At 44.6% G+C, this 23,218-nt stretch overlaps 1 non-coding gene across 1 annotated transcript; it reads left to right on the forward strand.

Annotated features, from left to right (window-relative positions):
• Positions 1 to 17,097: 17,097 nt before the first annotated feature.
• trnak-uuu (transfer RNA lysine (anticodon UUU)) lies at positions 17,098 to 17,171 on the forward strand. Its single transcript has one exon. It is a non-coding gene; the product is annotated as a tRNA-Lys (tRNA).
• Positions 17,172 to 23,218: the final 6,047 nt, after the last annotated feature.

Here is a 23,218-nt window from a genome sequence, read left to right on the forward strand (position 1 = left end):
TCTGAACACAGCTATCTGTTTTCGTATGGTTAGAAAAGTATCTTACAATACACTACCCAGTCCTAAGGTCAGCGTGAGTCGATATCGGATACCGGGAGGACGCTCGGAGTCTCCGACACGATAATGGGACTATTAAAACAAGGCGTGATCCGATATTTAACCGCAAAGCCCAACAGCCCTCTTTGGCCAGTGAAAAGATCATCCGGCTGCTGGAGAATGACAGGTGATATTGGCAGCTGAATGAACTCGCCTCTCGTTAGCTGCTGCCGTCCTGGTCACAGTGACTTCAGTGGAGACAGAAGCTGTTACAGAGGGAAGTGAATTGACGGCGAGACACGAACGACCCACTATGACGTGGGTGCTCTTGGAGGACTCGGCAAACAGGTTGGGAAGGGCCCAGCAAGCCCCTATTGCGAAAGAGAACTTGCAGACTGAGCAAGTGAGAGCCCGGAGCGAGTCAGCAAGTTGCATAAACGTGTCTCCCACATACTGCCTGGACAGTTATACAGAGATCATTGAACGTCCTATCCCAGAATCATTCCCTCCCTCCCTTTACGGTGGGAGTTCCGTATGGGCAGTATGAAGCAAACACCACACCTATTTTTCTTGCTGGAAATCTGGCGTGCAGGAAAGCTGCTGCATTTAACTCAGTCACAGAAAACACTTTACAGCAACAGGTCAAGGGAAAGCTTTCCGGTGAAACCAGCTGCCCACATTAGATAGGGTGCTGGCCCTGCCCGGATATGGCAGGCCGATTGCATCGGACACCTGTCACAGTAGCATCGATTGAAACGCTTGCTCGCCAATGGGTGACACATTTTTAGGTCTATTAATGGCAATTCCCTGTACATAGACTAATCAGGATCTTACTCTGAAGGGATTGCTGGTTAATCAGTTGTCGGGGGACCTGCTGAGAAATATAACCTGAAAATTTATTTCATTTCTCAAATAAGCCGAGTGAAAGACGAGGTTGCCAATGGAGGTGAATCACAGATCCTCTTACCCCGAGGCATCATGGCTGATTAAATAAATCAAAGGGCTCTGGAAGAAGCGGGTTCGACCATGAACACCAACCCACAACATACAGGGGTGGCTGACTGTACCACTCCAAGTCTTGTGCAACCTGAACAACGGACCTGTTACCCAGGTGTAACTAATGACCAGAATGATCAGCGGTGCTGTGGCACCAGAGGGAGAGGCAAACACCGTAGAAGGACTCCCAGAGGGAAACGAAGTTATGGTTACACATTGCAAATTGTCTGTTTTGCAGGGGGAGATTTTTGCAAATGGAGATGGTGACATATACTGGGAAAGGTCACCTGATGCGTTCAAACAGGGAGAAATTGTCCAAGTCAGAAAGATTGCCTTGCATGCTGGGCCAAGGGCTGGTCCTCCGAAATAATAGCTTCTAGAAATTTAAAGTTGCTGACCCTCTACATCTCTGACTCTCTGATGAGGACTGGCTTATGCGCCTCTGGTTTTCTTCTCTTGAAATCTATACCACCTCTTTGGTCTTACTGACATTGTGAGGGGTTGTTGTTATGAAACCATAATCATAGTCATAGTCATACTTTATTAATCCCTGGGGAAATTGGTTTATTGGTTAAACCACTCCGCCAGATTGTCATTCTCCCTCCTAAAGCCGATTCATCGCCACCTTTGATTTGGCCAACACAACTGGTGTCATTAGCAAACTGGTATATGGCACTTGAGCTGTACTTCGCCACACGACAGAAGTGTAAAGGAAGCAGAGCCGGGGACCAAGCACACAGCCTTGTGGTGCCCTTGTGCTGATGAGTATCGTCGAGGACATGTGGTTGCCAATGTGAACTGACTGGTGTCTGCAGCGAGGAATTCCCAGATCCAGTTGCGCAGGGAGTTATTGAGGCCAATGTCTTGTAGTTTATTGGTGACTTGGGTTAATTGATCAGTTATATGGTTCAATTCCGTGAGATGTTTTCAGCGCCAGAGGTTTTGGTCATGTAGCAGCTTTGTGCAGGGGTAAAATGTGGTGAGGAATATTATTATTGTAATTGTGGAGAAGGCTTTCGGTCATTGTGAAGGGGATCATAGCTTTGTGTATTCAGGGCATCCTGTATATTCAGTGTGTTCTTCTGGAAATGGACATTTCATATTCAGAGGCTCTTCAGAAAGTACAGACGATGGTGCCAATGTGACCATTTTGTATCCAGAATACATATAGATTCAATCAATTTGTGAAGTGCATGATTTTATAACAAAGGATTCGTAGATTAAGCTTGTCACTTTCATGGCCGATGTGGTAAATTGTACAGCACAGACTAAACGTTGGAGAAAAAAAATAAAATCATTTAAAAGCGGCAGAGAAACACCTCGAGATAAAATACTGAACACTTGAAGTAGTCAATGCTGCTTGACAAGGGGGTAACTGATACTCTGACTTCAAAGAAAGGTTGTTAATGTTTTTTGTAATCCTACAATAAAATGCTGGAACTTTGCTAGCTAATGGTGTAGAATTTAAGAAACTTATTGAAGATTTACTAAATAAACCTGATGCTACTGTATATGTATACAGGAAATCTGATTGACATCTGGTCTACGTGTTAAAATACAAGTTATGTTGATGTAGAATGTGATTGGAAAATTGGTAACAGAGGAAGAGAGGCTACCTTTGTTAAAAATTGGATAGCACTAGAGTTATGGGAATTGAAGTTGTTTCTCATGCCTTGTTGATTCAAGTGCTCATCGAGATGCTCTGTAAACAGCTGTCTACACCACCTCCTCCGTGGGTGTGTTCCAACTTATAACGTTCCTCTGGGTGAAGAACAAATTCGTTATCTCAACTTCTCTAAGCCTCTCACTGTTCTGCTGAAACATCTTACCTCTTGTCTGACACACCTTTTTCTACAGTCAGAGTTACTGAGCACAGCAGCACACGATTTTGCCCAGGTCATGCATGCTTATCTGAGCTGGACCCATTTGCCTGAATTTGACCCTTATCCTTCTGATCCTACTCCTGTCCTGTTCCCAGATAATTGTCTTTCAATTGATCTATTTGTCCTCCTTTCTACTACTTCCTGGGAGTCCATTCTGAATATTTGTCACTCTGTGTTAAAGAATTCTCCCTCTTATATCCTTTAAATATTTCCCCTCTCAACTTAAACCTTATGCTGCCTACTCTGTGACTAACAAAACACACTGACTGCTCTTCTACCTGTACCCAATCTCTAAATTCAATCACCCATCCCTGTTGCAGCCTTGTGACTTTCTCCAGTGCAATCGCATTCATCTTGAAGTGTGCCAGTATTTTAGCCACGGCCTAACTAATATTTTTTAAAAACATGTCCCCCAGTTTGCGAGGGCAACTTTTGCATTGGCTTTTTAAAAACCTTTTAAAAAGCTTTTAAAAACGAACAGAATCAAAGTTCAAAAGTTCAGAGTACATTTATTTTCTAAGAATATATACTGTACAGGCAGCCCCAAAACTAAGAAACACAATAGAACCCATCAAAGAGCGAAGACCGTCAAACACCCATTGTGCATAAAAAGCAGGTCGTACAAACAATAAAATTAAGCAAATAAAATTAGGAACTGAAGTTCTCGATAATAAGTCCGCATCTATGAATTCAGTCATCAGTGCAGCCGATTCAGGAGCCCTTTAGTTGCTGGCCAGCACAGAGATGAGGAAACCTCACGGAGCAGTGAGCTGAACTGTCCCGTCCCTGGTCTCCAGCCACAACACTATATTCTTTCACATCTGGTCCGACACTTAAACTTTCCAAATCTCGTGTCGTTCCATCCCTTTGCTCTCGGGATCTGTCGCTTCACAGCACTCTCAGCCATCTTAATCCGGAATGCAACTAAAACAAAGCAGTAGGGATAGAAATGATGACATATCAGGGACAGCTAGCCAGTAACAAAAAAGTTTTCTTTTTCATATCTGCAGTATAAGGAGTACAAGAGAGGCAAGAGTGGATATCCGATCATTGCCTGAAAGTCAAGTGTGTCAGAGAGCGGAAGTGTGAATTGCTAGTACTACTGAGAAGCTACTTGGAAAGCTGAACACTTTGCAGGTAGATGAGTCATCTGTTAGCTAAAGAGATTGGAGATACGTTGATAATGATCGTCTGAGAACCACTATATTGTGGAATTGTTCCAGAGGATTGGGAAATGACAAATGTCCCTCCACTGTTTACGAATGGATGCAGGCAAAAGTCATTTTAAGTGTTGGAGTCCATGATTAAAGATGCGGTTTCTGGGTTCTTGGAGGCACATGATAAAATAGGCCGATCAGTATGGATTCCTATGTACCTGACGCTCTCCCTCCTTCCCTAGATTGTTAGCCACACATTTAATTGTATTACCTTACCAGCTCTTTCCTCACAAGCATGTGACACCGGATTTAATTCTGACATCACCACCCCAAAGTTCCTACTCCTTAACTTTATGCTGAACTCCCTAAATTCTCTTTGCAGAACCTTGGCTCTCTGTTGTTCTGATAAGGAAACGACTTATGGCTGCTCACCCTGCCCTTTCAGAATGACCTGTACCTTCTCAGAGACGTCCTTGGCCTGGCACGATAGAGGTAATGCACCTTCCTGCAATCTCACTTTTACCACAGATACTCCTGTCTCTGCTCCCCACTAAATCCCCCCCCCATTTGATTTATATCCTCCTATTTTCTGCATATTTATGAGTTTATCTGATAGCCTCTTTGTAATGATTTTTAAAAAATCATTCAGTGTTCTTGTTTGATTCAGCTCAGGGTATTTACATGTGAACTTGCAAACAAAGGAGATTACACAGGTGTTAAAACAAAGCAATTTATTAAAGACTTTAATACAGAAAGAAAAACAATCGTCTACAGTAGTAGCAGTACAGAAATCAAAATAATACTTACCATCCACTAAGCAAGCCGATCGCACTGTTGGAGGGGAAACATAAAATCTACACTGTCACTCTCGCTCGCACCCTCTCCCTCACACCCTCTGCCTCGCATCCTCTCCCTCGCACCCTCTCCCTCGCGTTGTCTCCTGCTCGCGCTCACTTTCTCTGTCTCTCACGGAGCTACAGGTGAACGTAACCGCACTTTGCCTTCAATTGTAAGAAAGGTTAAAATTCTCTTACAGAGAGAGAGTTCAATGCGGAGTGAGAAGGGAGAACCTACTGGTAGAGAGGGGAAAAAGAGGGTGAAGGATGGAGGGATTATGAGGGAGCAGAAATGGTTGCTACAGACGAAAATATACTCCAAGATCAGGCAGTTTTGTCAGAACCGGGAAGCAGGGGAAACCGGTTCGCCGCAAGCTTCAATTTAACAGGGCCGGACGTGAGGTGAAAGGAAGATTTCTCTAGGATGGTGAGGTCAGTGGTGCCGTCGGGATCAGCTTTAAACAGCTGTTTTGTAAATCTAAGGCAACACACACAAAACAGGAAAAGAGTAAACAGTTGACTGGACTCTGATGGAGGGTCTAGCCCCGAAACGTCAACAGTTTACTATTTTCCACAGATGCTGCCTGGCCTGCTGAGTTCCTCCAGCATTTTGTGTGTGGAAAAGAGTAAAGAGTCGATGCTTCAGGGCCACATTGTCCTGATGACCGTCATCAGGATCTGATTTTCTGAGTGTTGTTTTGTATTTTAAGCATTCTGCTGATTTTCTCGTGTTTGTTTTCTAAATCTGTTCATCACGTTGTTTCCATTTCCCACAAGTGGGGGGGATAGAATAGGGAGCATGAAGGCAGCTGAACTGTAATACTTTACAGCATTTATTTGTCACGTTTCATGAGTTTCAAAATCCGATTCAGTGGGTATTTCGCCGCATTCTTCAGTTTCTCTCGGAATTTGTTCTGAGTCAGGGCGTAAATACACGTGTTGGTGCATGAACTGAGAACCTGCAGCATTTCCGCTGTGCGGTCTGTGATGTAACGGGGATCCGTGACAGAATCAACATAGCTCATTGAAATCCGTTTATAGATAAAAAATACCACGTATGTTCCCCACAACAATATGAAACTCGCGGTTATGCTGAAGAGCAAAACGATGGATTTGCGTCGGTTCTCCATCTCCCGGTCCTTGTCATTGTCTGCACCCTTTTGTCCCCGGAACCCCCTGCGGACTCTACTGGCCTCTAGAATCCGCCTGACAATCATAATATTGAACAGCAACATCAGAGTGAATGGGGCACAAGGAACGAAAATGCGATGAAATATCGTAAATATCAACCATGCGGGAGAGTTTTTGTAGCTCGGTGTATAAACACAATCCCAGGGAACACCATCAGTTATTTCTCGAGGCCCGTATGCAAAGGCCCAGGGGACAGTCTCCAAACAGGCCAGCACACTCACTGTCCCGATCACCACAGCCGCCGTTCTCTCGGTGCAATATTTTGTTTTCAGCTTCTCACAGCAAGTAGCCACAAATCGATCGACGGTGAAAGCGACAGTCAGCCAGACTGAGGACGCAGTGATCGCAAAAACCAACCACAGACCGAGTCTGCACACAGGAGTAATTCGCAGGAATGATCGGGGAAAATAGATTGTAGTCGTCCACCTCAGCAGCGGGTCGGAGATAACGACCAGGAGATCGGCCGCTGCCATTCCCACCAGGTAGCGAGTGACACATTTGGAGAGACCGCACCTTCCCCGGGACAGGATCACAATCGCCACCAAGTTCGCTGGAGGAGAGAAAGGGAACAGCAAGTTGAGAAAATGCTGAGAGGAAGCAGTTTGAGAGGATCCTGTAATACTTCAACTTTATCGTTGCATTTAGAAGTGGAAGGGTCGAGAGAGGGCACAGAGCTGGCAGAGACAGATGAAGAGTTTACACAGTAAAATAGTCAATATGATCTAAATACGTAATCCTTACTGATGCCCGAAATGTGGTGGCAGCGGAAATCTAAAACTGGGTATGTACTAACTCATTGTCAATACTGGATGGAACATTTTTACCGGCTCCTTCCGCGTCTCGTCTGGATGAAATGAATACATCCGGACGCTGATTGCGGGATTCCTCCATAAGACAATCATCAAATTCCTTGGCGATCAGTGTAAGCGACAGAACAGCTGAAGGACGGAGCAGAAACAGGAAATGCTGGAAATACTCATCCAAGTGAAACGGAAAATGTGGGAAAGCAGTTAAAGTACCTCTCCTCAGAACTGTTTGCGGGGAGACCCCTCACACGAGTGTTAACTGGTTTCTCTTTCTTTTCAAGCTGCATGTGGATTAGTGCTTCCAGCATTCCACGAGTTTGTTTCCAATTCCAGCATTTGCCACTTCACTGACTTTACAGCAGAATACTGACTGCTTCCAACAGATACAGCGCAGTCTGACACAACTTCACATACAGGTATGGCACCTCCCACTGAGTCCATCACAGGGAAGCAGGGGAGAGGAATTCAAAGTCCAGCAGTAAACTCGGTGCCGTAGTCAGATGTCTATAACTGCGCCAGGTGTAGATATAATTGAATACATTTCACAGTATTGATAACTATGAAGCAGCGCGTCGGTTGCGTCAATTGGCTCAGTATTGAGTTTATTGTGCTGTCCATGAACTGCTTTATATACAGTAATATCGCACACGTTTATTAAATGTCCACAACAGTTTTATTTTACAACATAGAACTCCTCACATTTGCTAAAGTGTTACTACTAGTCCACAGTTTGATTGTTGCATCTAACTCGGAAAATCGCTCACGTACAAATGCAGACAATTAATTGATATGATCTCCATGGGCTGTATAAACACAATATTTGCAAATGCAGTGCATCTGCTACAAGACCGAAGACAAAGAGACCCGAACATCCCATTATTGATCACAAACAGCTGGGCGAATGCTGCCTGACCCGTTCAGTTCCATTGAAGTTGTTGGATGTGCTGTATTCTTCCAACTGGTTGTATTTAGAATCAGATCCCAGAATCTACAAACCCGGTGTTTACACTCCATTCCTGAAATACGGAAAACTGGGACTGGACAGATGACAGTGGAAAGCAGCGACAGAGCAATCACAACAGTGGAATTAAACTTCATTTCCCACCCACAGCAACTGACACTGCGTCTTACTGGGAATTCCAAAGGCTGAAATAAAAGGATAGTAAACGTCTTCTATCCGCCAGATGACCGGATACACCATTTCAGCGAGAATCTGAGATTTCTGTTGCTCCTGAATTCACAGCTCCGGAAGTTACTTTGCGCTGATGTGTTCAAAGCGGCTCTGATATATACAGAGGATCAGTCTCTAGAGATACTGTTATACCCCTGAATAACTTTGTTAGTTACAGTCACATGAACAAGCACTTAAATTTAATGCCAGTCTCTGATGTAAATCACAGACAAGAGAAAAACTGCATTTGCAGGAAATCCAAGCAACACACACAAAATGCTGGAGGAACACAGTAGGCCCAAAACGTCGACTGTACACTTTTCCTCAGATGCTGTCTGGCCTGCTGAGTTTCTCTAGCATTTCGTTTCTGTTTTTCTGATGTAAATATTGGACCGATTGAAGACAAATATATTAAAATTCTTGGGCATCAATAGTGACTCCTGGGGTAGAGATACTGTAATGCCGGAGAGTTAACTACAGTGAATGAGCTTTGTTATGGAGCCGCCACGTTTACAGAATTCAAGATTATGTTGGCTAATTATTCATCAATATACGGATTCGGCCGACTCTGACTGGCCCCTGACTCCTGTCCCAGCAGTTTCTAATTTTGAACTGCCCTTAAGTTCTTTAACTCCTTACTAGCCACCCACGCGCGGACACACACACACACACACACACACACACACACACACACACAGGGATGGGGAGAGGCGAAGGGAGAAGGAGAGGGAGGTGGTTCATTCCATATCTTGAAATCTTCAAGTCTGTAGTACAGTGCGGGGATGTAAGGTTCACTCTGCACCTCTCAGTCTCTGGTACAGTGTGATTGTGTGTGGTTTCCTCTGCACCTCTCAGTCTCTGGTACAGTGTGATTGTGTGTGGTTCCCTCTGCACCTCTCAGTCTCTGGTACAGTGTAATTGTGTGGGGTTCACTCTGCACCTCTCAGTCTCTGGTACAGTGTGAGAATGTGGAGATCATTCTGTACTTGTCAATCTATGAGTGTCTGGGGTTCATTCTCTGCCTGTCATTCACTGGTACAGTGTGAGTGTATGAGGTTCATGTATTTTTTTGCATTTTTTTCCCACAAGTCTGGCATAGACTCGTTATATATAATTACCTGTATTTTTGTTGAAACTACATTTTTTCACAAATATATGGCAACTAGAGAGACAGTTTGAATGAAGCTGGTTATATTTGATTAGTACTTCAAAATTCATTGAGTCGGAAACGGAACCATCGGCCCACAATATATTTGCAAACAACTGATTAATAATTTACACTGTCGGAGCCTATTTACTTCTTCCAGTGACCATGGGTGAAGAGACACTGTCCTGAGGTACAATGAGAAAAGGACTTGTGGACTGTCAATACAGATCAAATCCATATCCCGTGCACTAATAGAATACAGAATAAAGTAAGGGTTCCTCTTCCTAATTGTAACGTCGTTGTGTCTGTATGCCCCTGTGGTGTAGTGACAAGGACCGTACACAGTGCTTCAGGTTTGGCCAAACTTGTTTCTCTATAGTTCCAACAGAGCTCCCTGCTTTGGTGTTTAGTACTGTCACCCAACGAAGTCAAGTCTCCATCGATTTTTAACTGACAGACCGAACTGAGCCCCTGTCCTCTGAGATCCGTCCTCGTGGATTCCAGGGTCTTCGGGTTCCCTGTATTTCTTCACATCCCGCCATTTGTTATGTACCTCCTGTCCTTGCTGAGGTTCTCTGTCAGCATAGTCGCACTTTCCCATTGGCATGGACCGTCTAGATTTGAACAGAAGAATTTTCTATTATCCATCAATGACCTTCAGGAATCGTTAAAATCTCAAACATCACTCTTATCTTCCAAGAAAATGAAGTCCACACAGGACAAATACATGTTCTATATTTACATGTGTCCTCGCTGTGTATGAGAACCGGAAATCGCGTCAGAGCGGTATGGTACAATATAACGTTCATCAATATACCAGGGAAAATCGCAAGCATTGAATTTCATCCCGGACTCAGTTTTGGGAAATGGCAATGCATTCTTTCTTACCCTCGAGTCAAGTCAAGTTTATTGTCATTTCGACCATAAGCTGCTGGTACAGTAAACAGTAAAAACTAAACAACCCTCGACGTCAACCTGGATTGATGTTGTATTAACATTTTTGGCAATTAGAGCATCCACTTTGCAGAAGCGAAAAATATAATGTCTCATTTTATTTTATATTGTGTCTTATAAAATGTCCAGTACAGGTATATAAGACGCAACAGTATAATACGTGTAAAGCCTTAATGGGACTCGACAGAGTAAGTATAAAATTAGAAAGAAAGCCAGGCACAGTGCCAGCTGCAGTGTGTGAAGAAGAATATATAAGAGAAAATGGCGAAACAGTAGGTAAGTATTTGCACCGTTCTGTGCTTTAATATGCTACATAAACATTAATAAAGGACATCAAATAGTGCTGAAATTCTCCTGCTATAAACTGAGAATCTATTGGGAAACTGGGAATAGACTGAGGATATTTTTTTCTCATTCTTCAATCGAATTTATGAACACGTGGAGGAGTGGAAAATGATCATCTCTACAAAGAGTCGATTTGGCCATAGCAGGAGTACGATATTTGTGAAATGATCTTTGATCCCATCTTCAGTCACCTGCCGAACTGTTAGCATCCTTCATCTTCACTAAATCCAGCCTGGAATTTCCTATTGTCATTCTATTGGCCAATGTGATCCTCTCTCGCAGCCCAGTCTTCCTTAGACGGAACTACTTTCGCTGAGCCTTATGGAAGACACACTATTGATGGCAGTCGTTTCCCTCACAATGGATAGCAGTTATGCCAGGACATCTCTGTAAGTATGCCTCACAACTGTCCCTTGGTCACAAACATCTGCAGCTGCTTCATCAAAGACTTTCAGTTCACCGCAATCTTCAAGTGTAGTGTTCGCGTATGATTTCATCAGCTTCGATTTCATTTGAAAATTTAAATATTCACCAGGACCCCTCGCAACTCGTTCGATTCCGAGGCAAAAAGCTCGGTTTCAACAAGCTGTCCGATTACTAAAATATCACACTTGATAATTGTTCCAGTAGATCTTTTTCGTTCACTCCCTAACGCCTTTCCATCTTTGCTAAAGGATGACACCCACAGATGAACACCAAACACTGACATAAACAGAATATACTGAATATTAAATTGATCAGGCGGTAGCTGTGTAAAGATAATGCTGTATGCGGAGTAGTTAACAGGGCTTTTTCTTTTTGTCCATTTCCATCATCGTGATTTTTGATTCCATTTTCATAGACTGTAGTATTTTCTTCAATCGGCAACGACCTTCCAACCCATCTCCGAGCCCGTCTGGCACTACCAGCATATGTGACTGGACATGCTTTAAACGCCCAACACTCCTCCTGTCCGATTCCACAGAACCACTGAGTTGTGAAGATGCTCATTTATGTTGATTAGTGCACTATACTTTCACATATATTTTCCCACAACAGTTCATACCAGTTCTCGTAATGTGAATTCTATCTGCTAAGACACTGCTATGGCTTGACTTGGATCATTCCTGATTTCATGAACTCATTACGTCCGATAAAATCAGTACTAACGTGCTCTGAGGACGGGGTATACTCAATATATACGTTAGCTGATGACACCACAATTGTAGGCCGTATCTTGGAAAATGATGAGTTTGTGTACAGAGAGGAAGTTAAGATCTGGTGGCATGGTGCGAAGACAATAACCTATCCCTCACTGTCAGCAAGACGAAGGAACTGGTTGTTGAATTCAGGAGTAGCGGACCTCACAACCCCATCTAGATCGGTGGTGAGCAGTTCCTCGGGGTCAATATCACAAATGACCTGACTTGGTCTAACCAAGCAGAGTCCACTGCCAAGAAGGTCCACCAGCGCCTCTACTTCCTGAGAAAGTTAAAGAAATTTGGCCTGTCCTCTAAAACCCTCACTAATTTTATAGGTGCATCTTAGAAAGCATTCTTCTAGGGTGCATCACAACCTGGTATGGAAATTGTCCTGTCCAAGACCGATAGAAGCCGCAGAAGATCGTGAACATGGCGCAGCACATCACGCCAACCAATCTTCCGTCTGTGGACTCACTTTACACCGCACGCTGTCGGAGCAGTGCAACCAGGATAATCAAGGACACGACCCACCCAGCCAACACACTTTTCGTTCCTCTTCCCTCCGGGAGAAGGCTCAGGAGCTTGAAGACTTGTACGGCCAGATTTGGGAACAGCTTCTTTCCAGCTGTGATAAGACTGCTGAACGGATCCTGACCCGGATCTGGGCCGTAGCCTCCAAATATCCGGACCTGCCTTTCGCTTTTTTTGCATTACCTTACTTTCCCTTTTCTATTTTATATTTACGATACATAGTTTAAATTTTTATCATATTTACTATCGATTTGTATTCCAGGGAGCGCGAAGCGTAGAATCAAATGTGATTATTGTACGTTCTTGTATCAATTGTTTGGTGACAATAAAGTAATAATGTAATGAAGTAATAAAGTAATTACATGTTCCACTTGCAAGGTTAAGTACTGGGAAGAGTACCTGTGGAGTGGGACAAATGTAGTAGTTGGGAGAAAAATGTGCTTGGTGGTGAGATACAATTGGATATGGCAGAAGTTACAGAGAATTATGTGCTGGACGCAGAGGCTGGTGGGGTGGTATGTGGGGACAAGAGGAAAACTATCCATGGTATGGGGCGGGAGGATCTGGTAAGAGCAGATGTGCATTAAATGGCAGAGATGCGTTTAAGGGCAGCGTCGGTAATGGTGGAAGAAGGAGCTTCTTTGAAAGAGGAGGGCATCTCCTTTGTTTTTTGAATGAAAGAGCTACATTCTGAGAGCAGATGGGGTGGAGACGGAAGGATTGAGATAAGGGGGTGGGCTAGAATGAAAAACATCATCCTGAGAGCAGATTTTATCCAGAGTGAAAGTCCTGATCCCGAGCGCCAAAGCAATGTCCGGGTGAAGCTTCTCCGCGCAAATCCTGGTATAATCATGTTCTCGCCATAATATGTGCACGAGTACTCGGCGCTATTCGAGTGCATCAGGTGGTAAAACAGATTACCAATAGACCAAAAGAACACATTCAAGGAATAAAATTCTCTCGAAGATCAACTCTCCCCCTTCCCCCCGCCACACCGAGGCTTGAAGCCCAGTCCTCACACATACAAGTCAACAAGCGCATAAAGAATATCAGTAAAATACAATGACGCGCAATATGCATGTTTATAGTCCAGACCGACCACCCACACAGAACACAGAATATACAGCACAGTACAGGCCCTTCGGCTCCCTTAATCTCTGAACACCCACGGAGATCCCCAACGACCACCCAGGCGCACGACTTCCGCTAGGCAATGCCGGGGCTTACAGGCCCAGTCCACACATATACAGTCAAATACATAATTGTCATTTTTTTCTGTCTTTATTTAGTTAGGTATTATTAATGTATAAATTTTCTTATTCTGTTTGTTGCTGGCTTTTCGTTCATTGATAATGCTGTATTGATCAGATCTACTCTGAAGTTCAGCAAGTACATGAAGCCCAGAGCAGTACATGGTGTTATATATAAATATATATATGTACATTGAAAATGATATTACTTTGGACTTTGAACATGCTCCCTGAGTTCCTATTCCCCACTATTTTTTGTTTACATTAGTCTTTTGTCAGATTCTTGAATGCTGGAACAATACAATCCGCCGTCCTCACCCGTTTCCCACTGGTTGTGAGTCTATTCCACACAAAAATTGTTATCTGTTGACTGCCCTCGGAAGCGGCCGAGTCAGGTAGTCGGATGGATCAGAAAGGAGAACAAGAATGAAACATGTCCGGATACCCGCCCTGCTACCTTGCAAACTTTCTATATCGATCAGTACCAAGGCGTCGGGTCAATGCCCTGGAGTTCCGTAATTGTGAGCCCAGTGGGAGTTCCCTCAGCACACGTAGATCAGAGCCTCAGGAAGGAATCCCGGCTCTGCTTTCTCCAGGACTGCAGAAAAATGGCAGGCAGCAATGTCCCTGCTGCTGAGGACAACATGGGGATCTTGGGGTTTGAGGTCACACTGTGAAGGAACCCTGCGCTGCTATAATTGAGTTATTCTACGTCAAAATGCCTGCATGGATTTCAGGGTGAAAGGTCACTGAGCAAAATACGAACTCTGCTTCTCCCTTCTCAGATGCTGACGTATCTGCTGAGTATATCGAACAATTTAAGCTTGGTTCAGGAGCAAATCTGTTTCTCAGTCTCTGGATCCCTTCAGTCCCTTTCGCATGTGGAGAACATGGTAATCGTGGCCGAGTGGTTAAAGTGATGAACTGGAAATCCATTAGATTGTCTCTGTGCACTTTCAAATCCTGTCCACTGCAATGAATGTTGGAACCGTCTCGAAAGGCCGAATCGCCAACTCCGACTTCAGTTTTCTATCTTTCAACGTCGAGTCTTTGCGATTTGCTACTAAGACGAGGTTATGAAGTACTTGGTGACACAGAAGAAAGTCTGGGCAAAGTAAGTATGGTTTCCTGAAGGGAAAGTATTGTGAACAGTCTTGGGCTCTTCATCTTAGAAAAGATGTGCTGGCATTGGAGAGGATGGAGAGGAGGTTTGCAAGGATGGCTCCGGAAATGAAAGGGTTATCGTATGAGGAACTTTTCTTGGTCTGTACACACTGGAATTTGGAAGAATGAGGAGGGATATCATTGAAACCTTTCGAAAGTTGAAAGGCTTAGGCACAGTAGATGTGGAAAAGGTATTTCCTGCGTTGGGTCATAGTCTCGGGTAGATGGGCGTCCATTTGAAACAGAAATGCTGACGCAGGTTAATTTGTGGAATGTATCACCACAGACATCTGCGGAGGGCAGTCATATTTAATGCAGAGCTTGATATGTTCTTGGTTGGACACGGCATCATAGGGAATGGGAGAAGTCTGGGGACTGGGGCTGAGGAGGGGTAAAATGGATCAGCCATGATCAAACGGCGGAGCAGACTCGATGGGGCACGTAGCCGATTTCGGCTCCTGTGATATTCTCGGGTCAGATGGAAGATTTCATCATTAGTTTGACATTGGGGATATAGCTCACTGGGGGAGCGCATGCTTTGCATGTATGAAGTCCCGGGTGCAATCCCCGACATTTCCACTGAACTTTGATAAATAGGCCGAAAGCCGATGAAGAAATTACTCTACGCTTAGCTTTCATTTCCGTCATTGAAATACGGGATAAGCCCGTAACATATGAGCACAACATTCATTGCACAGCAGTTCCAATGACTCTGTGTTGCAGAAAGGCGCAGAGGAACCGTGATAGGCTTATAACCCCGAGGTCGATGGATCGAAACAATCTTCTGCTGAATTTATCACTTATCAGTGCGTTTTAAAAACGCGACCTTTCACATTATGCAGAGATACAAGGAAATCCACCGGCCTTCAGTTGAATAAGGGAAGGAGAAATGACAAAAGTGTTTACATTACATGTGTGTAACGGTCGAAGATGGGCATTTCTGGTTTATCCACTGCCTTTGATTCCGGTGTGTACAATATGGTTTCGTAGGCACACACTCATCCAAACAGGTTTTAATGAAGTCAGTGACAACTGTGGCGTACCCGCTGAGACTCGAAGATGAATCCTGAATTCAGTTCTGTCTACAGATTCAAAGCTGTCCTGCAAACGCCCCTGCACCTCCCTTTTTAATCCTCAGTACTGACTCTGCGGATGTCAGTGCCTGCCTATATCTAGGGAGTAGAAATAGAGCCAGACTTTCCAGTGTGGGCAAAGTGGAAAATCTGCGAAATATTTCCCTGCATCAGTTAAATCCTGTTGATGAATGCTTCCCTCCCCCCCCCCCCCCCCCAGCACACGATCACACGATCAAGCCGGATTAGGAGTTTACACAATGAACGTCTTAATTGGAGCGATTCCGAGGCCTCTCCTGTCGCACAGGAAGAAGTGTATGTGTTAAAAGCGCCGGTGCCACAGTCAACGAACAAACATCGCTGGCTCTTCGAAGTATCGTGTGCTCGGACATCCCAGTGTCAGATCGCTCTTTTGCATTGGATTTTCGTTAGTTCAGTGGTCAGTATCCCCGTCTGTCACGGGGAGAACGTGGGTTAATTTCCTCGACAGGAAAATATTTTTGCTACTTCGGTATTAAATCTACTTGCAACTCGAATTTTCGAAGTAAATTGAAAAGGTTTAAAGGGGTTAAATCCGAGTTAGGGTTAGAAGTGATCGGTTCTTTGGGGATGTGGAACAGTCGATCTGCAGTGACCCCGTGAAGGAAGAATCTGCGGAGAGGAAGGGACTTTGTGTTTAGCTTCGTGAATCTCCCCTCAGCAACTCTGTATCTCAGAGTTATTCGGCGTAACACGCGGTGATAGAGAACAATGTTTCAAGAAATATTTGCTTCATCTGCCCCTGCAACATTTTAAATGTTAAACAAAGCTGTTGTTGCGCTCGAATTGAGGTTGACAGTTCAACGAGTCAGAAAGGGGAGGGCGAGTAATATCATTGTCTTCACCCAGCTCAGGCCACCCTGCAAAGGCTCCGAGAGACGCCTTCCGTTTAACTGCGAGCTCGGAGCTGTGAAAGGCCATCGAGCTGAAACGTGAACTCTGTTTCTCCCTCCACAGACGCTGCCTAATCTGCGGAGTATTTCCGGCAGTTTCAGGTTTTAGTTCAGGAACAGTCCTGTTTCTCTGACCCCGGGATCGGTGCTGTCCTCAACCGTCCCGGGACACAGTGATGACGTCCCATGTAAAATATCCTTCCATCAGGGTTGTGTACTCGTGGTCGATTTTTTTTTTTTTTTGGCGATGCACTGGCAATCTATTGGAATTTTCGCTTCTAATTCTGACAAGTATGTGGTTCCAACGTTTTCTGTTTTGTGTCGTTCGTTACCCTCTGATGCAAACCAGTTATGCCGATTGTGAAAAGTCGCGACATACTATCGATTACCAGTCCCCATCTTCCAAAGTTGGAATGGACCATTTATGGTAGATTTTGCCTGCTTGTCTCTGTGGTGCAATCGCTGAGCGCGTTCGGCTTTTAACCGAAATGTTGGTGGTTCGAGCCCACCCAGGGACGCTGGTGATCCAGCAGCTTTTGCGGTGCGTTACATTGCCAGCTGGGAAAAGCTGCGCTGTCGGGACACCGGCGTTCCCTGCTACTGGCGCATCACCTTCATTGGGATTAAAATTGCTTTTGTCACGTACCGCGTGTTACGGCATCAGCAACAATGAATATAGAATTGAGTCAAGCTTTATAAACAAACATAAACATTTATAAAACGCTGTTCAACAATCGCGAAAGGTATTCAAACGACTAACTTAACCGGAAGTTAACTACTATACGGCAACTCTGGAACAGTTCTTAAAAGGGTAAATTCGAAAACAATTCTTAAAGTGCTAAATTCGAACACAGTCTTAAAATGGGAAATTCGAAAGTCCAAGTGACTTACACAGTCAATAAGGAGCGACTTCTCTGGAGAGGGATTTCTTCGAAGACGTGTCGTTACTGCTGATTCTCCAAAGGATTCATGACGAAGGAAATAAAACGGCTTAAAGGAACTGACATTTCCCTTGCGAGTGAACACTGCACAAACTTCCCTGCTCATGCAGGAGGTATCTCAGATACAGCTCACCATTTCAGAATGAATATTCGATAAGGTCGATCCTTTATTAAACCGCCGAACGACTCCAAATTTATTCGATCCTTCCGGTTCTTGTACTTTAGTAAAGTCCTCACTCTCCAATGCTACTGTAAAGGAAAAATCCTAGGTGCAACACTCAAAAGTGGCAGCGATTGGCGAAACTGCCAGCACCAATCTTTGCACCTTAAAATAGAAAGTAAAACTCCATTTTAAAACTAAACTGCGTCATGAGACGAATACGCAGCATAATCGAGTAACTGACGAACTAAACTGAAACTGCGTCACAACAGGGTTCCCCTTTATATACCTGTTGAGGACATGGCATCACGTGATACCGGCGGGAAAATGACATCATCCCACCATCACAAGACCATTACGTCATGCTCACAAGATACTCAATTACATCATGGTCATAAGACAGTCACAAGATGCCCACGGGGTATGTAACACGAGATAGAGTGAAAAGCTTCTCTTTCACACTGTGTATTGAGAGAGAAAAATTTAAAACAATAACAGAATGCGGAATAAACTGTAACAGCATGAGGGAAGGCACAGTGCGGGTAAATAATTAGGTGCAGCATCGTAACGGGGCAGATTGCGAGGTCAGGGGTCCATTTTATTCTACTCGCGCACCATTGAAAAGACATAACAGGGGAGTTGAATTTATCCATGAGCTGTAGTATGTGCTGTCCTATACATTCAGCAGGATAGAGGAATTAAAAGAAAGAACACGATATTTTTTTGTCAGAAGAATGTAAGATCCACTTCTCCTTGACCATTAAACGTACATTTCCTCGGGATACATCCTTGGAACTAACGGAATTGCCGGGTCTAATGTCATGGTTTTGATCTAGTTTAATTTTGAGTCCTCGATCATTCAGTTGCAGTCTAATTGGTTTCATCGTACATAGGGACCCTGTCATATTATTCTCACTATGGACGTCCACCCCCTACCAGGAAGGCCTCAAAGCTCTCCGCTTCCATCTGGATACCAGACCCAACCAGATCTCCTATACCACCATCAACTTCCGTCTGGCGGAACTTGTCTCTACTTAATAATTTATCCTTCGACTCCTCCCATTTCCTTCAAACAAAAGGTGTAGTCATAGGCACTGGCATGAGTCCCAGCTATGTCTGTCTGTTTGTCGGCTATGTGGAACAATCTATCTTCTAGCCTACATTGGCATCGCTCCCTAACCTTTCCTACGCTACATAACCGACAGCATTTCTGCTGTTTTCTGCACCCACATGGAGCTCATCCACTTCATCAGCTTTGCCACCAACTTCCACCCTGCCCAAAAATGTATCTGCCCATATAGAATACCTCCCACCCTTTTCTCGATCTCTCGGTCTCTGTCTCTGAAGACAGCTTGTCTACTGATATCTATTTTGAACACAGAGACTCTCACTGCTACCTGGACTGAACCTCTCCTCATCCCATTACTTGTAAAATTGTCATCCCTTCTTTCAACTCCTCCATCCCCGCCGCATCTGCTCTCAGGGTGAGGCGTTTCGTTAAAGAACAAAGGAGATATTGTATTTTTTTCAAAGAAAGGGCTTCCCTTCCTCCACCATCAAAGCTGCCCTCAATAGAATCTCTTCCATTTTGAGTACGTATGCCTCCACTCCATCCTCCCTCCCTCCACCAGGCAGAAGCTTTCTCTTGTCCTCATCTACCTCCTCCCAGCCTCCGACTCCAGCACAGGATTCTCTGTAATTTGCCATATCCGGCGGGATCCCACCACCTTTCCCTCCCCCCTCTACTTTCTGCGTCCTGCAGGGATCGCTCTCTACATGAATCCTGTATGTGTTCGTCCCTCCCCACTGATCTGTTGCATGACACTTATCCTTGCAAGTGAAACAAGTGCTACACCTGCCCCTACACATCCTCCCTCAGTACCTTTGTGGGTCCCAAGCAGTTCTTCCAGGTAAGTCGACACTTTACCTGTGAGGTTTTTGGGATCATCTACTGTATCCAGTCCTCCCGTTGTGGCCTGCTGCATATCGGTGGGACCTGACACAGAATGGGAGACCGCTTCGACGAACACCTGCACTACGTCCACCAGAAAAAGCAATATCTCCCAGTGGCTACTACTACGTCGACTCAGGCCTTGGGCATAAGGCATAAGGCTCCAAGTGGCTACCCATTTTAATTCAACTTCTCATTCTATTTTTGACATGGCAGACCATAGCCTCCTCTACTGTCGCGATGAGGCCACACTCAGGTTGGAAGAGCAACACATTTTCTTCGTCTGGGTAGCCTCCAACCTGATGGCATGAACATCAATTTCTTGAACTTCTGGTAATATCTCCTCCTCACCAATCAACGTTCCAGATCTTTCCTTCACCCCTGCCCCCCGCCCCCCCCCCCACCCGCCGGTTTCACGTACCACCTTCTGGTTCTTCCTCCACTCCTCTCACCTTCTAACTCTGATTTTTCTCCAGTCCTAATGAAACTACTCTGCCCGAAACGCCGACTGTACTCTTTTCCATAGATGCTAACTGACCTGCTGAGTGCCTCGAGCATTTTGTGTGTGTTGCTTGGCTCGCTATCATCTGCGATGTTCTCTTTGTCCCTCTCTCCATATCAAGGACCAGTCAAGGAGCTGCTTTCTTTCAGATCATTCCTCACTATGAACTTAAAGAGGGGTAACTTTGAAGGTATGAGACGTGAATTAGCTAAGATAGACTGGCAAATGACACTTAAAGGATTGACGGTGGATATGCAATGGCAAGCATTTAAAGGTCGCATGGATGAACTACAACAATTGTTCATCCCAGTTTGGCAAAAGAATAAATCAAGGAAGGTAGTGCACCCGTGGCTGACAAGAGAAATTAGGGATAGTATCAATTCCAAAGAAGAAGCATACAAATTAGCCAGAGAAAGTGGCTCACCTGAGGACTGGGAGAAATTCAGAGTTCAGCAGAGGAGGACAAACGGCTTAATTAGGAAGGGGAAAAAAGATTATGAGAGAAAACTGGCAGGGAACATAAAAACGGACTGTAAAAGCTTTTATAGATATGTAAAAAGGAAAAGACTGGTAAAGGCAAATGTAGGTCCCCTGCAGACAGAAACAGGTGAATTGATTATGGGGAGCAAGGACATGGCAGACCAATTGAATAATTACTTTGGTTCTGTCTTCACTAAGGAGGACATAAATAATCTTCCAGAAATAGTAGGGGACAGAGGGTCCAGTGAGATGGAGGAACTGAGCGAAATACATGCTAGTAGGGAAGTGGTGTTAGGTAAATTGACGGGATTGAAGGCAGATAAATCCCCAGGGTCAGATGGTCTGCATCCCAGGGTGCTTAAGGAAGTAGCCCAAGAAATAGTGGATGCATTAGTGATAATTTTTCAAAACTCGTTAGATTCTGGACTAGTTCCTGAGGATTGGAGGGTGGCTAATATAACTCCACTTTTTAAAAAAGTAGGGAGAGAGAAACCGGGGAATTATAGACCGGTTAGCCTAACGTCGGTGGTGGGGAAACTGCTGGAGTCAGTTATCAAAGATGTGATAACAGCACATTTGGAAAGCGGTGAAATGATCGGACAAAGTCAGCATGGATTTGTGAAAGGAAAATCATGTCTGACGAATCTCATAGAATTTTTTGAGGATGTAACTAGTAGAGTGGATAGGGGAGAACCAGTGGATGTGGTATATTTGGATTTTCAGAAGGCTTTTGACAAGGTCCCACACAGGAGATTAGTGTGCAAACTTAAAGCACACGGTATTGGGGGTAAGGTATTGGTGTGGGTGGAGAGTTGGTTAGCAGACAGGAAGCAAAGAGTGGGAATAAACGGGACCTTTTCAGAATGGCAGGCGGTGACTAGTGGGGTACCGCAAGGCTCAGTGCTGGGACCCCAGTTGTTTACAATATATATTAATGACTTGGATGAGGGAATTAAATGCAGTATCTCCAAGATTGCGGATGACACAAAGCTGGGTGGCAGTGTTAGCTGTGAGGAGGATGCTACGAGGATGCAGGGTCACTTGGATAGGTTGGGTGAGTGGGCAAATTCATGGCAGATGCAATTTAATGTGGATAAATGTGAAGTTAACTTCACATTTATCCACTTTGGTGGCAAAAATAGGAAAACAGATTATTATCTGAATCGTGGCCGATTAGGAAAAGGGGAGGTGCAACGAGACCTGGGTGTCATTATACACACGTCATTGAAAGTGGGCATGCAGGTACAGCAGGCGGTGAAAAAGTCGAATGATATGCTGGCATTTATAGCGAGAGGATTCGAGTACAGGAGCAGGGAGGTACTACTGCAGTTGTACAAGGCCTTGGTGAGACCACACCTGGAGTATTGTGTGCAGTTTTGGTCCCCTAATCTGAGGAAAGACATCCTTGCCATAGAGGGAGTACAAAGAAGGTTCACCAGATTGATTCCTGGGATGGCAGGACTTTCATATGAAGAAAGACTGGATGAACTGGGCTTGTACTCGTTGGAATTTAGAAGATTGAGGGGGGATCTGATTGAAACGTATAAGATCCTAAAGGGATTGGACAGGCTAGATGCAGGAAGATTGTTCCCGATGTTGGGGAAGTCCAGAACGAGGGGTCACAGTTTGAGGATAGAGGGGAAGCCTTTTAGGACCGAGATTAGGAAAAACTTCTTCACACAGAGAGTGGTGAATCTGTGGAATTCTCTGCCACAGGAAACAGTTGAGGCCAGTTCATTGGCTATATTTAAGAGGGAGTTAGATATGGCCCTTGTGGCTACAGGGGTCAGGGGGTGTGGAGGGAAGGCTGGTACAGGGTTCTGAGTTGGATGATCAGCCATGATCATAATAAATGGCGGTGCAGGCTCGGAGGGCCGAATGGCCTACTCCTGCACCTATTTTCTATGTTTTTTCTATGTCTATGCTGCAGGTCCTATTCCGGTAAATTTATGTCGCCATCTTCCAACAAGTCGGAGCTATACAACACCCGATGAGTATAGTCCTGGAATCAGATTGAGTTAGAGCAGACCCCGAGCGAGTCGAAGAGCTGCTGATGGGGTCCTGCCTCGCGCATCAAACAAATTCTGCTTATAATTGTCCTTTCAAACCCCACACTGATGGGATCCCTTCCCTTGCTCAATCATTGAACACAGTAAGAGACTGAATCGCTAAAGAATCCCGAGACCCCTCCAGTCAAACAGTAGGAAGGGGTTGAATAAAAAGCGCCCGATCCGCACTCAACAAACAAACGTCAGCTTGACTCTGTGAGCTCTCCTGTACCCTGAAATCAGTGTGACAGATTCCATATCTTTGCATATTCTTCTTTAGTTTAGTGGTTAGTATCCCCGCCCGCCACGTGGGAGACCGGGCTTCAGTTCCTCGATGGGGAGACCGTTTCCTGCTTCAAATGTAAAATGACTAAAAAAAAACGATATTGAAGTGATCAGTTCTTGGTCATTGAGACTATGGATCAAGTCTGCAATGTGCTCTGAACGTGAGAGTTTCCCAAGAGAAAGAGACGTTCGGTTCAA

This window comes from Mobula birostris, chromosome 4 (assembly GCF_030028105.1).
Source record: "Mobula birostris isolate sMobBir1 chromosome 4, sMobBir1.hap1, whole genome shotgun sequence".
NCBI classification, from domain to species: Eukaryota; Metazoa; Chordata; class Chondrichthyes; order Myliobatiformes; family Myliobatidae; genus Mobula; species Mobula birostris.